The sequence below is a fragment of the Perca flavescens genome, chromosome 22 (assembly GCF_004354835.1).
Source record: "Perca flavescens isolate YP-PL-M2 chromosome 22, PFLA_1.0, whole genome shotgun sequence".
NCBI lineage: Eukaryota > Metazoa > Chordata > Actinopteri > Perciformes > Percidae > Perca > Perca flavescens.
In genome coordinates this window covers 26,230,621-26,245,620 of record NC_041352.1, presented here as the reverse complement: position 1 = coordinate 26,245,620, position 15,000 = coordinate 26,230,621, and the positions used below count along the sequence as shown (strand labels likewise).

The following is a 15,000-nucleotide window of genomic DNA, read 5'->3' as shown; positions in this document are numbered from 1 at the left end:
CCGATTAACCGATAAATCTAAAAATATTCGGCGATTAATTTAATAGTTTCCGGTCGATTTTTAATCGTGTAAAGCCCGTGTCAAACTCGAGGCCCGTGGGCCAAATCCGGCCCCTTGTAGATTTAGATCCGGCCCGTACATCAATTTGGGTTCACAATACATTTTGGCCCCCATAGTTGTGCGCCAAACTAAAACACAGGAAAGTGTTTTTTAAACTGCAATGACCTGACATTCAAAGCAGACTGCGACTCAGAAATTCCCACAGAAGAGTTTTCATATTCAGGCTGGGAAACAGGTTGTTGTTGTTGTTAAAACAATCAATTTGTTGATTTGCTAAATTCTATGATGGCTAAGGAACTCTTTAGATGACTTTTGTAGGGCTTTATGTCAACAAAAATGTGCCAAAAAGCAACACATTTACAAAAAGGTGACAAAATGTCCGAGAAAGCCACTAAAAAGTTGGAGCAAAAACAATTAAAAATGAGGAAAAAAGCTACCAAAATGTTTTTTAAAAAGTGACATGCAGTAACAAAAGCACGCAATAAAGCAATAAACTCTACATGTCTGGCCCTTGGTAGGATTCTCTTTTTCCAGAGTGGCCCCTAGTGAAAATGAGTTTGAAAGTTTTGCCTCTCCTTGTTGTTTCCATCCCCTCTTCATCTCTCTTCTCTTCCCTCTGTCCATCCCCAGTTACCTCCTAATTAGTCTTACCAGCTGCCTAAGCTCTTAATCTCTCTCTCTGCCTCCTTCCCCCTCTCTCTCTCTCTCCATCATCCCTCCTCATCCATCCATCCATCCATAAATACCTCTACCTTACATCCAGGAGCTTTGCAGCCTGTTGCATCCTCTCATCCATCTCTAATCGTTTCTTTTCTCCCTCTGTCTCTCTCTCTCTCTCTCTCTCTCTCTCTCTCTCTCTCTCTCTCTCTCTCTCTCTCTCTCTCTTCATCTCTGTCTCTTTCTGTCTCTCTCAGATTGAAAGAGGCTTTATTAGCGTGACCATATGGACACATGTTGCTCAAAGACATGAACGAGGAAACATTTACACATTTACATCCAGATATAAGATGCAGACAATGGAACATTATGTCAACAATCTGTCTCTCTGTCCCTCCATCTGTCTCTCTCTCTCTCTCTCTCTATATCTCTCTTCATCCCTCTCTCGGTCTTTCTCTCTGTCTCTCTCTCTCTCTGTCTTTCTCTCTCTTCATCCCTCTCTCACCCCCCTCTCTTTCTCTCTTCATCCCTCTGTCTCCCCCCCCTCTCTCTCTCTCTCTCTCTCTCTCTCTCTCTCTCTCTCTCTCTCTTCATCCCTCTCTCCCCCCTCTCTCTCCCTCTCTCTCTCTCTCTCTCTCTCTCTCTCTCTCTCTCTCTTCATCCCTCCCCCCCCCCCTCCTCTCTCTCTCATCCTCCTGTTCATCCTGTCTACATCAGGGGTGTCTTTAGCTCAGCTTAGCTTCTGTTAACACAGGCCATTGCCTCTTCTTTCTTCGTCTTTAGTTTTAACAGCCGGGACCATATATATATATATATATATATATATATATATATATATATATATATATATATATATATATATATATATATATATATATATATATATATATATATTAGTGTGTGTGTGTCAGTATAGTGTGTGTGTGTCAGTATTGTGTGTGTGTGTGTGTGCGCTCGCCTTTGCATCATACAGTATAGAGTGTGTCAGTACAGTGTGTGTGTGTGTGCTCGCCTTCGCATCGTACAGTTTAGTGTGTGTGTGTGTGCGGGTGTGTCAGTATTGTGTGTGTGTGCTCGCCTTCGCATCGTACAGTTTTGTGTGTGTGCGGGTGTGTCAGTATTGTGTGTTTGTGTGTGTGCTCGCCTTCACATTGTACAGTTTAGTGTGTGTGTGTTTGTGTGTGTGTGCTTGCCTTCGCATTGTACAGTATAGTGTGTGTGTGTGTGTGTGTGTGTGTGTGTGTGTGTGCGTGTGCTCGCCTTCTCATTGTATAGTGCGTGTGTGTGTCTCTGTGTCAGTATAGTGTGTGTGTGTGTGTGTGTGTGTGTGTGTGTGTGTGTGTTTGCTCTCCCCCCTGCAGTTTAGATAAATGTCTTTTGTAACATTTAAGTTCAGACTTTAAGAGTCTTCTAGATTTCTCCTCATCTGTTCAAATCTTTATTTCTTTGCATTTTATTCGCTGTTATTGCCAGACAATAAAAACTAAAGTTGTGTATGCATGTGTGTATTAATGTGTGTGTGTGCTCGCCTTCGCACAGTATATTGTGTGTGTGTGTGTGTGTGTGTGTGTGTGTGTGTGTGTGTGTGTGTGTGTGTGTGTGTGTGTGTGTGTGTGTGTGTGTGTGTGTGTGTGTGTGTGTGTGTGTGTGTGTGTGTGTGTGTGTACTGACCGTGTCTCTGTGCTCTCCCCCCTGCAGTGTGAGCAGTGGTTGCAGACACACACACAACAACAACAACAACAACAACAGCAAACCCGCCCCCCCCGCATCGCCCCCCCCCCCCGAGCGGCGCGAGCGAGCGTTGCTTTGCGAAAGAGGACGGGTAAATATGCTCCTCCCTCCTTTCACTCATTCATCCCTCCATCCCTCCACCCCTCCACCCATCCATCCATCCTGCCGCTGTCGAACACAACAAGCACACCTCACCAGGGTTGGGTACCGTTTGGATTTTTACGATTCCGATTCCTAAACTGATTCTTGGAAAAACTGAAAAATGACACCAAAGAAAAGTTTTTTTTTAAAATTGAAAGTTATTTAAATGTAACAATTAGGCTCACCTCTTAGTCGATTAGTCAACTAATCGGTCGTTTTGGTCTTAGTCGACTAAGATTTCTTTAGTCGATTATTCGTTTTTTATGCTTATTCATGCTTAATTACTCATTTCCAAGAAACTTCTGAGCACATTTATGGTAAACACAAGATTTAAAGTCGTGCTTTTGCAGGATTAATTGTGGAGAAACTCAGTTTTACAGATGGTTAATTAACTACATTTATATTGTGCTTTTCTAGTGTTAACCACCTCTCAAAGCTCACAGCTCTGTCAATTAAATCAACTAATCGATTAGTCGACAAAATCCTATAAGTGTTAGTCGACTAAGGAGTTTTTTAGTCGAGGACAGCCCTAGTAACAATATATTAACGTTTTAAAGTACTTAAATATATAATAAGTAAACCAAAGTCACCTGACACACAACTACAATAATTTAACGAATAACAGTTACACTATTAACAAGTAACAACTAAATAAATGCTGAGTTGGTATGCCAACCAGCTTCAAACTTTAGCAGTGCTTTAGCAGAAAAATTACCATATTTGCCTTCTCTGGAAAGATAGGACACATCTCCTGACTTATGGCATGTCCAGCACAGGAGAAAACTCTCTCAGACAGTGTCCAAGAGGTCTGTACACACCCAGGTATGAGTTTGAAAGGGTGGGAGGCTGTCCTGCCTCCCCCACCACCAGGCTACAGGCTCTTGTCCTAAACGATAGACCAGCAGAGTACGGTGTTCTTGTCTTGTAATCGCGACTAGTAGCTCGAGTGTGACGTCACATCCGTGTCGAAAAACGAATAACCTGCGGGGTTGTTGCGTTCTTTTTGTCACACGAAAAGAACATTAGTAACATTTAGGATTCTATTCACCCAGTTATTGACATATTAAACCAATATATTTCACAGTTTGATACATGAAACGTTAACGTTAGGCTACTGCTCTGCTTTCTGCTCCAGACTCGGCTTAAAGCCTTGTTGTCATATAGCAACCGAGCATCTCTAGCCAATTTCAGCTGCACAAGCTCCAAAATAACTAATCAGGCGGTATTTAACTCCTAATAAGACTGTAGAGACATGTCTATAGGTAGCAGTATACAGCACTATGTTTAACTCCTAATAAGACTGTAGAGACATGTCTATAGGTAACAGTATACAGCACTATGTTTAACTCCTAATAAGACTGTAGAGACATGTCTATAGGTAACAGTATACAGCACTATGTTTAACTCCTAATAAGACTGTAGAGACATGTCTATAGGTAGTAGTATACAGCACTATGTTTAACTCCTAATAAGACTGTAGAGACATGTCTATAGGTAGCAGTATACAGCACTATGTTTAACTCCTAATAAGACTGTAGAGACATGTCTATAGGTAGCAGTATACAGCACTATGTTTAACTCCTAATAAGACTGTAGAGACATGTCTATAGGTAACAGTATACAGCACTATGTTTAACTCCTAATAAGACTGTAGAGACATGTCTATAGGTAACAGTATACAGCACTATGTTTAACTCCTAATAAGACTGTAGAGACATGTCTATAGGTAGTAGTATACAGCACTATGTTTAACTCCTAATAAGACTGTAGAGACATGTCTATAGGTAGCAGTATACAGCGCTATGTGTACGATTTCTTCATTTGGTTACAACAACGACAAAAGTGCTTAAAATTGTAGAAAACCACAATGTTTACTACGTGTGATGCACGACGTAGCCATCTTTGAAAGTGAATTCGGGGTCCTCTGAGTTCAGACGACTTGACGAGTTGTGTATATATACAACCTCGGGGGGGCTCTTTTTGTTACTTCCGGTTCGTAACTCCGCAAAACGACTCGTAGATTGACTTCGGTGGACAAAAAGAACGCACCATGAGTGTAACATGTTTACTAGCGATCACGTGCAGTCAGTGAACGGTTAATGTGCTTTCACGTCCGTTTTGGTGAGCCCAGAGGGGAAAATATTTTAAAAAGTAGCCTACATTTACGGTAGCTAGCTAACGGTAGACTGCAGAGAAAGTGTGATATTTTTCAATATCTTCTGCACATGCGCAAGATAATCCTGTTTTACCGAGGATACGACACTCCACGATCTGTTCCATGCTAGCCTATGGCTAGCCTCCACCGGGAAGCTAACATTAGTTCAGCTAACGGCTAGTTTGGCTAACCGCTAGCAGACATCTAGATTCAGTCTAAAATAACGTTAAGTCAAACTTAATGGGAGAAGCAGGCTACAGCTACATTAAGACTTTACAGTAACAATAAAGACAAGTATTTAGTGATTGGATTTAAATGAGCACAAGTAAAGTAGAACTGACCTAACAGCTGTTATATATGTTTATTTTCAAGTTTTATTTTGAGGGTCTTTTAAGGTTATTACATGCCGTCTCAGCTAGCGGTTAGCCGAATTAGCTAAAGTAACGTTAGCTTGGCTGTCGACACGCGCTTCACACCACTCGGGAGAAAAGGGAGACAAAAAAAAAAAAAAAGAGTCTGCCAAAATATATCAGTCGTAACCGAAATGAGGAACCGAAATTCTCGTTCTAATCCGGTCCGAATACTACCGTTAGCGTAAGATTTCGGTACCCAACCCTACACCTCACCGCTGCTTCATGTGCATCTGTCCTTCTGTCCTTTCATCCCTCGCTTGCCGAAACGTCGCGCCCGCCGCCACACCCTTCCCTTCTTTCGTGTAGCAGCATGATCGTCATCCCTCCATCATCGGCCTTTGACCCCCTTTTTTTTTTTATTTTCCATTCTTGAGCATCTTAATATACGACTAAGAACATTTTACTGCAGTACTAATTTCAGCTACTTTTACTTTAGGGTTTTCTTCTCACGCTACTTTATATCGCTCTTTCTCTCTCTCACACACACACACACACACACACACACACACACACACACACACAACACACACACACACACATAGAAAAACACACACACACTTACAGACGCGCACACACAGACATACAGAGACACAGACATACAGACACACACACAGACATACAGCACACACACACAGAGATACACACGCACATACACAGACACACACACGCACAGACACACACATACAGACACAAACAGAGACACACATAAACAGACAGACACACACACGCACAGACAGACAGACATACAGAGACACACACACACATACAGACACACAGACACACACACACAGACACACAAACACAAACAGAGACACACACATACACAGACAGACACACACAGATAGACACACACACACACACACGCACAGACAGACAGACATACAGAGACACACATACAGACACACACACACAGACACACACACGCACGCACAGACACAAACAGAGACACATATACACAGACAGACACACACAGATAGACACAGACACACACATACACAGACAGACACACACAGACACAGACACACACACACACACACAGACACACACACACACACACACAGACATATACACAGACAGACACACACACAGACACACACACGCACATACAGACAGACATACAGAGACACACACATACAGACACACACACAGATACAGACACACACAGACACAAACAGAGACACACACACACACACACACAGACACACACACAGACACACACACAGACACACACACACCTGTAAACACTGCATCCGTGAACTTCTCGACTACGAGTGTTGGTGTCCGTGCATCTCCACCTTGCTGCTTCTGTTTGCTCCTCTGGTCTGATTCAGTGGTTAGTTTTTGGCTCAGTGTCTTTATCTGAATGCAGTTTGCATGTGACGCTGCAGGGCCGGGCAGTCAGAATAAGCCTTTTTTTGGGGGGGGGGGCTACGCACGGCAGTATGCATGCTCCGTCTGCGTACAGTAAAGGCAATGAGCCTGTGTTAGCGTGTCTGACAGAACGCGATGTATTTTCCTGTTTCTGAACATTTGACGAAGGAAAATGTCTGTTATGCTTGAGTAAATGAAAGCCCAATTAAAAGGGATACTCCACCGTTTGTTGAAATAGGGCTTATCACGGTCTCCCCTAGCTGTAGATAGGTGGGGTCTCCTCTAGCTGGAGATGGGTGGGGTCTCCCCTAGCTGTAGGTAGGTGAGGTCTCCTCTAGCTGTAGATAGGTGGGGTCTCCTCTAGCTGTAGATAGGTGGGGTCTCCTCTAGCTGTAGGTAGGTGGGGTCTCCCCTAGCTGTAGATAGGTGGGGTCTCCTCTAGCTGTAGGTAGGTGGGGTCTCCTCTAGCTGTAGATAGGTGGGGTCTCCTCTAGCTGTAGATAGGAGGGGTCTCCTCTAGCTGTAGATAGGTGGGGTCTCCTCTAGCTGTAGATAGGTGGGGTCTCCCCTAGCTGTAGATAGGTGGGGTCTCCTCTAGCTGTAGGTAGGTGGGGTCTCCTCTAGCTGTAGATAGGTGGGGTCTCCTCTAGCTGTAGATAGGTGGGGTCTCCTCTAGCTGTAGATAGGCGGGGTCTCCTCTAGCTGTAGATAGGTGGGGTCTCCCCTAGCTGTAGATAGGCGGGGTCTCCTCTAGCTGTAGATAGGTGGGGTCTCCTCTAGCTGTAGATAGGCGGGGTCTCCTCTAGCTGTAGAAAGGTGGGGTCTCCTCTAGCTGTAGATAGGTGAGGTCTCCTCTAGCTGTAGATAGGTGGGGTCTCCTCTAGCTGTAGATAGGCGGGGTCTCCTCTAGCTGTAGATAGGCGGGGTCTCCTCTAGCTGTAGATAGGTGGGGTCTCCCCTAGCTGTAGATAGGCGGGGTCTCCTCTAGCTGTAGATAGGTGGGGTCTCCTCTAGCTGTAGATAGGTGGGGTCTCCCCTAGCTGTAGATAGGTGGGGTCTCCCCTAGCTGTAGATAGGTGGGGTCTCCCTTAGCTGTAGGTAGGTGGGGTCTCCTCTAGCTGTAGATAGGTGGGGTCTCCTCTAGCTGTAGATAGGTGGGGTCTCCTCTAGCTGTAGGTAGGTGGGGTCTCCCCTAGCTGTAGATAGGTGGGGTCTCCTCTAGCTGTAGGTAGGTGGGGTCTCCTCTAGCTGTAGATAGGAGGGGTCTCCTCTAGCTGTAGATAGGTGGGGTCTCCTCTAGCTGTAGATAGGTGGGGTCTCCTCTAGCTGTAGATAGGTGGGGTCTCCCCTAGCTGTAGATAGGTGGGGTCTCCTCTAGCTGTAGGTAGGTGGGGTCTCCTCTAGCTGTAGATAGGTGGGGTCTCCTCTAGCTGTAGATAGGCGGGGTCTCCTCTAGCTGTAGATAGGTGGGGTCTCCCCTAGCTGTAGATAGGCGGGGTCTCCTCTAGCTGTAGATAGGTGGGGTCTCCTCTAGCTGTAGATAGGCGGGGTCTCCTCTAGCTGTAGAAAGGTGGGGTCTCCTCTAGCTGTAGATAGGTGGGGTCTCCTCTAGCTGTAGGTAGGTGGGGTCTCCTCTAGCTGTAGATAGGTGGGGTCTCCTCTAGCTGTAGATAGGAGGGGTCTCCTCTAGCTGTAGATAGGTGGGGTCTCCTCTAGCTGTAGATAGGTGGGGTCTCCTCTAGCTGTAGATAGGTGGGGTCTCCTCTAGCTGTAGATAGGTGGGGTCTCCTCTAGCTGTAGATAGGTGGGGTCTCCTCTAGCTGTAGATAGGTGGGGTCTCCTCTAGCTGTAGATAGGTGGGGTCTCCTCTAGCTGTAGATAGGTGGGGTCTCCTCTAGCTGTAGATAGGTGGGGTCTCCTCTAGCTGTAGAAAGGTGGGGTCTCCTCTAGCTGTAGATAGGTGGGGTCTCCTCTAGCTGTTGATAGGTGGGGTCTCCTCTAGCTGTAGATAGGTGGGTCTCCTCTAGCTGTAGATAGGTGGGGTCTCCTCTAGCTGTAGATAGGTGGGGTCTCCTCTAGCTGTAGATAGGTGGGGTCTCCTCTAGCTGTAGATAGGTGGGGTCTCCCCTAGCTGTAGATAGGTGGGGTCTCCTCTAGCTGTAGATAGGTGGGGTCTCCCCTAGCTGTAGATAGGTGGGGTCTCCTCTAGCTGTAGATAGGTGGGGTCTCCCCTAGCTGTAGATAGGTGGGGTCCCCTCTAGCTGTAGATGGGTAGCTGTAGCTGTAGATAGGTGGGGTCTCCTCTAGCTGTAGATAGGTGGGGTCTCCCCTAGCTGTAGATAGGTGGGGTCTCCTCTAGCTGTAGATAGGTGGGGTCTCCTCTAGCTGTAGATAGGTGGGGTCTCCTCTAGCTGTAGATAGGTGGGGTCTCCTCTAGCTGTAGATAGGTGGGGTCTCCTCTAGCTGTAGATAGGTGGGGTCTCCTCTAGCTGTAGATAGGTGGGGTCTCCTCTAGCTGTAGATAGGTGGGGTCTCCTCTAGCTGTAGATAGGTGGGGTCTCCTCTAGCTGTAGATAGGTGGGGTCTCCTCTAGCTGTAGATAGGTGGGGTCTCCTCTAGCTGTAGATGGTGGGGTCTCCTCTAGCTGTAGATAGGTGGGGTCTCCTCTAGCTGTAGATAGGTGGGGTCTCCTCTAGCTGTAGATAGGTGGGGTCTCCTCTAGCTGTAGATAGGCGGGGTCTCCTCTAGCTGTAGATAGGTGGGGTCTCCTCTAGCTGTAGATAGGTGGGGTCTCCTCTAGCTGTAGATAGGTGGGGTCTCCTCTAGCTGTAGATAGGCGGGGTCTCCTCTAGCTGTAGATAGGTGGGGTCTCCTCTAGCTGTAGATAGGTGGGGTCTCCTCTAGCTGTAGATAGGCGGGGATAGGGGGTCTCCTCTAGCTGTAGATAGGTGGGGGTCTCCTCTAGCTGTAGATAGGTGGGGTCTCCTCTAGCTGTAGATAGGTGGGGTCTCCTCTAGCTGTAGATAGGCGGGGTCTCCTCTAGCTGTAGAAAGGTGGGGTCTCCTCTAGCTGTAGATAGGTGGGGTCTCCTCTAGCTGTAGAAAGGTGGGGTCTCCTCTAGCTGTAGATAGGTGGGGTCTCCCCTAGCTGTAGATAGGTGAGGTCTCCTCTAGCTGTAGAAAGGTGGGCCAACGCATTTTTTGTGCATGCATCGTTTTAGTCCGGTGCAACACTGGCAGCGCCACCGCTAGTTAGCTTAGCGTAGTGAATGGAATCCTATGTTGCCGGTTAGCATGTTGTGAGTAAACGTAAGCCAACAAAAGACAAAAAAAACCTAATTACTTGCACAAAACAATGCGTTGGCCCACCTGTCTACTAAGGGTGGGAATCACCAGAGGCCTCACGCTACGATATCATCACGATATTTATGTCACAATACGATATATTGCAATTTATAACCTTTTTTCCAACTTCAAATTTGTCCCAATTTCAAATTATGTCCCCAAAAGGAAACTTTGTCAAAAAAACTTTTCATCTAAAAATATGCATTTCTCTCTTTGTTCATCTCATTTCAATTTTATTGCTGCAAAATGGGATTGTCAAGCAGACAAACTGACCAACACATATACTGTATAATAATAGATCGATACTTGGCGTCTGTGTATCGATACAGTATTGCCACAGAAAATTTCGCGATTCTATGCTGTATTTCCCCCCCAGCCCTACTATCTACAGCCAGGGCAGACTGCGATAAGAACTATTTCAACAAACGGTGGCATGTTCCTTTAACCAAACTGAGATCAGCTCTCATATTCAAGTTTATGTCCTGCTTGTTCAACGTTTGTTAGCTATTACACGCGTTTCGGAGAGGATTTTAATTGCTATTTTGTTTTATTCTCAGTTCATTTTGGGGCCAACAAGTCTTCTATGCAGGAAAAGACCCCTGTCGGTAGGAAACGTTTATGGCCGTAGAAGAGTTTAGAATATGTCGATTCATCTGATCTGTAAACGTTGGGTGTAGTTTTACTGAAGCGGTGACCGTTTGGACTATTCCAAAGTTCCAGAAACAGGTGTGTTTGTGAGTCTTGTCCTTTGTAGTCGCAATGTTTGGCTCCTAAGTCTGCAGAAATATGAACGATGGGTACAGCAAGAGATGGAATAATTCCGTTTTTTCAGCCTTTTAAATAAGAAATAAGTCTTAAAAAGACAAATCGTGCTAATGTAATAAAGCAGAATGACCCAAAACCAAATGGTTTGACCGAAAAGTACAAACTGAGGAGAGAGAAGATAACACTGGTGCACGCAGATGGTGTGTGTGTGTGTGTGAGTGTGTGAGTGTGTGTGTGTGTGTGTGTGTGTGTGTGTGTGTGTGTGTGTGTGTGTGTGTGTGTGTGTGTTCATCTGAGAGAGACAGAGTGAGTGGAGGCATCTGCGTCCTGATTGGCTGAGAGCTGGCAGACATTTTCCACAGTCAGACTGCTCAGTGGTTGGCTGAGACTCTCCCCTCCCCCCCCATATCTCTCTTTCTCTCTCTCTCTTTCTCTCTCTCTTTCTCTCCCTCCCTCTCTCTCTCTCGGCCTCCCTGCTCTGGTATGCCGTACAGTAGAGCTGACACACCATTGATGCTATCTCAACACTTTATCACGTTGGGTCTAAACTCCAACTTGTGTGTGTGTCTACTGCACCACAAACACACACACACAAGTCAATATGTAACCAAACTGGAGGGTAGAAAACACACACACACACACACACACACACACACACACACACACACACACACACACACACACACACACACACACAGGGGAGCAGCGAAGAGCCTGAAAGACGAGATGATGCAACAAAGGAGGAGGAGGAAGACGAGAGGGAGGAGAGAGGATGAGCAGAGGGAGAGAGTGACGCTTGCACACATGTACTGTAGTTTCTTCCTGCAAGAAATGTTCAAATAAAGTTTTTTTTAATTCTACAATAATCGGCAACGATTTTGAAATTTCGAAGGGGGGGGGGGATTCTTGAAGGAAGTCGCTGCCAAATACACGCACATAAGTCTAGTCCACAAACCTGGGGGGGGGGGGGAAACCACGAAGTCTGGTTTAAAGCTAAAATAATCTAGTTGTAGTCTTGCAAGTTCTGACCCTGCTAGAGCCCCTGTCTTCTAAGGTTTATATAAAAGAGACTTCAGATACAGTATTAGGGGACCACTAAGGTCTATATAAAAGAGACTTCAGATACAGTATTAGGGGACCACTAAGGTCTATATAAAAGAGACTTCAGATACAGTATTAGGGGACCACTAAGGTCTATATAAAAGAGACTTCAGATACAGTATTAGGGGACCACTAAGGTCTATATAAAAGAGACTTCAGATACAGTATTAGGGGACCACTAAGGTCTATATAAAAGAGACTTCAGATACAGTATTAGGGGACCACTAAGGTCTATATAAAAGAGACTTCAGATACAGTATTAGGGGACCACTAAGGTCTATATAAAAGAGACTTCAGATACAGTATTAGGGGACCACTAAGGTCTATATAAAAGAGACTTCAGATACAGTATTAGGGGACCACTAAGGTCTATATAAAAGAGACTTCAGATACAGTATTAGGGGACCACTAAGGTCTATATAAAAGAGACTTCAGATACAGTATTAGGGGACCACTAAGGTCTATATAAAAGAGACGTGTAAGGGTAGAGAGAAAGGGGGATGACATGCAGCAAAGGGCCGCGGGTCGGAAACCGAACCCACGGCCGCTGTGGCACGGACTGAGCTTCTGACTGAGCGTGCGCTCCACCAGGTGAGCTCCACATCCAGCCCCCCCCCCTCCCCCATGTCTTTGAACATCTCGCCTGTCTCAACTTGTGCACGAAGGCCAGCTCTGTAAACAAGTGGATTCCCCAGACATGCACACTTACATCAGCGTTTTTGAGCCTCACTAATGCTCTTTTATTTTATTATTATTATTATTATTCTTATTATTATTCCTGCAAAAAACCAACCATCGCACAACATCGCTGTTAATATTCTTTTGGCCACGCAGCGTAAGGGTGGAGGAAGAGACAAAAACCAGCCTTGGGATATTCTGTGTTTTAGTTTCACGTTAACAAGTTAGGGCAAAGTAATACTGCGAGAGGGTAGAGAGGAGCGCTTTCGGGGGCCAGTGGAGGATGGGTGATGGCAGCGGAGTGTGAAGTGGTGATGTGAGGGAGGGAGGGAGGGAGTAGGGGGTCAGTGAGAAAGAGAGCAAGAATGCATCCATCAATCTCTCTCGCTCTGAGCACATGGGGAAGCAGCAAAGCGCTCTCTCTCGTGAGTCCCGTGAGTGTCAGCTTCCTGTTGTGGTCGAGACGCAGAAACGCAGGCGAGAGATAAGGGAGGGCTCTTTCGCTTTCTGCAGCCAGTTTTTTGGTGTGATAGTAGTTAGTGTTAGTCAGCTCGATTATTTCATTCATTTTTTTCATTTTTTTTTTTTTTTTTTTTTAAAAACATACCAACAACTGGCAACGTGAACAACAACTTTTTCTGTCCTCACCACCCACACCAGACACAGATCAAGGAGAGATGACACCGTAACTACAGTGGGATTCAAGAAAATAGTAACAAAATAAACACAATAAACATGACAACACCATAAGCCCATCATGCACGTTTCTCTCTCTCTCTCTCTCTCTCTCTCTCTCTCTCTCTCTCTCTCTCTCTCTCTCTCTCTCTCTCTCTCCTCCCTCCCTCCCCCCCCCCTCTCTCCCCCCAGCACAATGCTTCTTAGGAGACCTCCAGAAAGTTCAGAAACTTTCCCCATTTTCTCGTGTAGACATCCAATCTGGCAAACAGTTTATAAGACATCTTTTTAAACACTGCGCACACAGAGACACACGCACACACACATGCACACAAATGCACACACGCACATGCAGACAGTGCGTGTCTGAGTGTGTGTGTGTGTGTGTCTGAGTGTGAAAGTGTCTGTGTGTGTGTGTGTGTGTGTGTGTGTGTGTGTGTGTGTGTGTGTGTGTGTGTGTGTGTGTGTGTGTGTGTGTGTGTGTGTGTGTGTGTGAGTGTCTGTGTGTGTGTGTGTGTGTGTGTGTGTGTGTGTGTGTGTCTCTGTGTGTGTGAAGCCATTTTGAATGAGATGAAGAGAGCAACCGTTAGCGGGAGGTAATAAATAGCCAACATATGGTCACTGGATCCTGCCCCCCCCCCCCCACCCACCACCCACCCCCCCACACTCCTCTATCTGTCTCCCCCATACATCCCTCCATCCCTCACCTCGTGTCCGTACTGCTAAACACAGACTGTTAGCTGACACCCGCCTCGCTAAAAGAGAGAGCGAGCGATACATATAAATATAAATGGAGAAGGTTAGAGATGGAGAGAAAAGGAGGAAGAGAGCTGAGGAAGAGTTGGGGCTGTTTGCTTTCTACAGCAGGTGTCAGTTCTGTCAGTTTGCCTCTGGCTCTCTGCCCTGCGGGGGCTGTAAATGATGCTAACCGGCTGCTAACGTCCCTTTTAGCTCAGAGCTAGGGGCCTAACAGTTTGGTTCATGCAAGGGTGTGACGTTAGCATTCCGTTAGCATCATTTACAGCAGCAAATTAGCACAGTTATGTTTATTTTGCTCAACAAATGTTATCTTTTGTGTTTATTTTGCTAATTTTGTCCTGCTGTAATGAACACCAACCTAACTGTTAGGCCTCTTAGCTCTGAGCTAAGGAACGTTAGCATTCCGTTAGCATCATTTACAGCTGCTAATTAGCATTAGCTTAGAGCAGTCTATTGTTGGCTAGATCAGTGGTTCCCAACCTGGGGTCCGGGCCCCCCCAGGGGGGGCGGCAAAGATCACAGGGGGGGCGCAAGTCTTTATCTGGTTTGAGGTTGAGGAAAAAAATATATATATATTTGCACATGTTAAACAAATTATGATAATACACTACAATATATAATGTATACAAAAGTATTTTGTTGTATCCTCGTTTTTCCTGCCGCCACGGCATCACTATTTTATAAATGAAACATGGAGGAGAATCTTAACCGTGCTGATAACTCCTCTGTATCAAAAAAGAAAGTAAGGCTCTATCTGGAGAGTTACCTCAACTTCGGTTTCGGGGGGGCTCAGCTTTTCTTAGACATGAGTAGGGGGGGCGCCAAGGAAAAAAGGTTGGGAACCACTGGGCTAGATCTTTGGTTTAACTACTTTTCGGGCAGTGGTGTAGTCTAATGTATCGTAGTGGGTATACTGTACTGTATATAATGGGCCAGAATGGGCCTTTTCGGGGCATTTCATAGTGGGGGGGTCCTCCCCCAGGGAAGTTTTCAGCATCAAAGACTTCATTTCCTGTATTCGGATACACTTTCATGCACCAATTTACGGTGGAAGTCCTATGTGTGAAGAAGAAACACACCGATGACAATTCAAAATATATGTAAAATATAATGGAAGGTATGTCGTAGCGTGTCATTGGGTTTGAGAGCT

At 45.8% G+C, this 15,000-nt stretch overlaps 1 protein-coding gene across 3 annotated transcripts in view; it reads left to right on the top strand.

Moving 5' to 3' along the window:
- rreb1a (ras responsive element binding protein 1a) overlaps nucleotides 1–15,000 on the top strand; it is a 108,935-nt gene that overhangs the window by 34,363 nt on the left and 59,572 nt on the right. Inside the window, exon 1 of one of the 3 annotated variants that reach the window (XM_028569065.1) lies at nucleotides 2,461–2,539. The exons of the other annotated variants lie outside the window; for them this stretch is intronic. The gene's annotated coding sequence lies outside the window, so the exon portion shown is untranslated. Of the gene's footprint in view, nucleotides 1–2,460; nucleotides 2,540–15,000 lie in introns of those variants that run through there. 3 annotated transcript variants of the gene reach the window in all.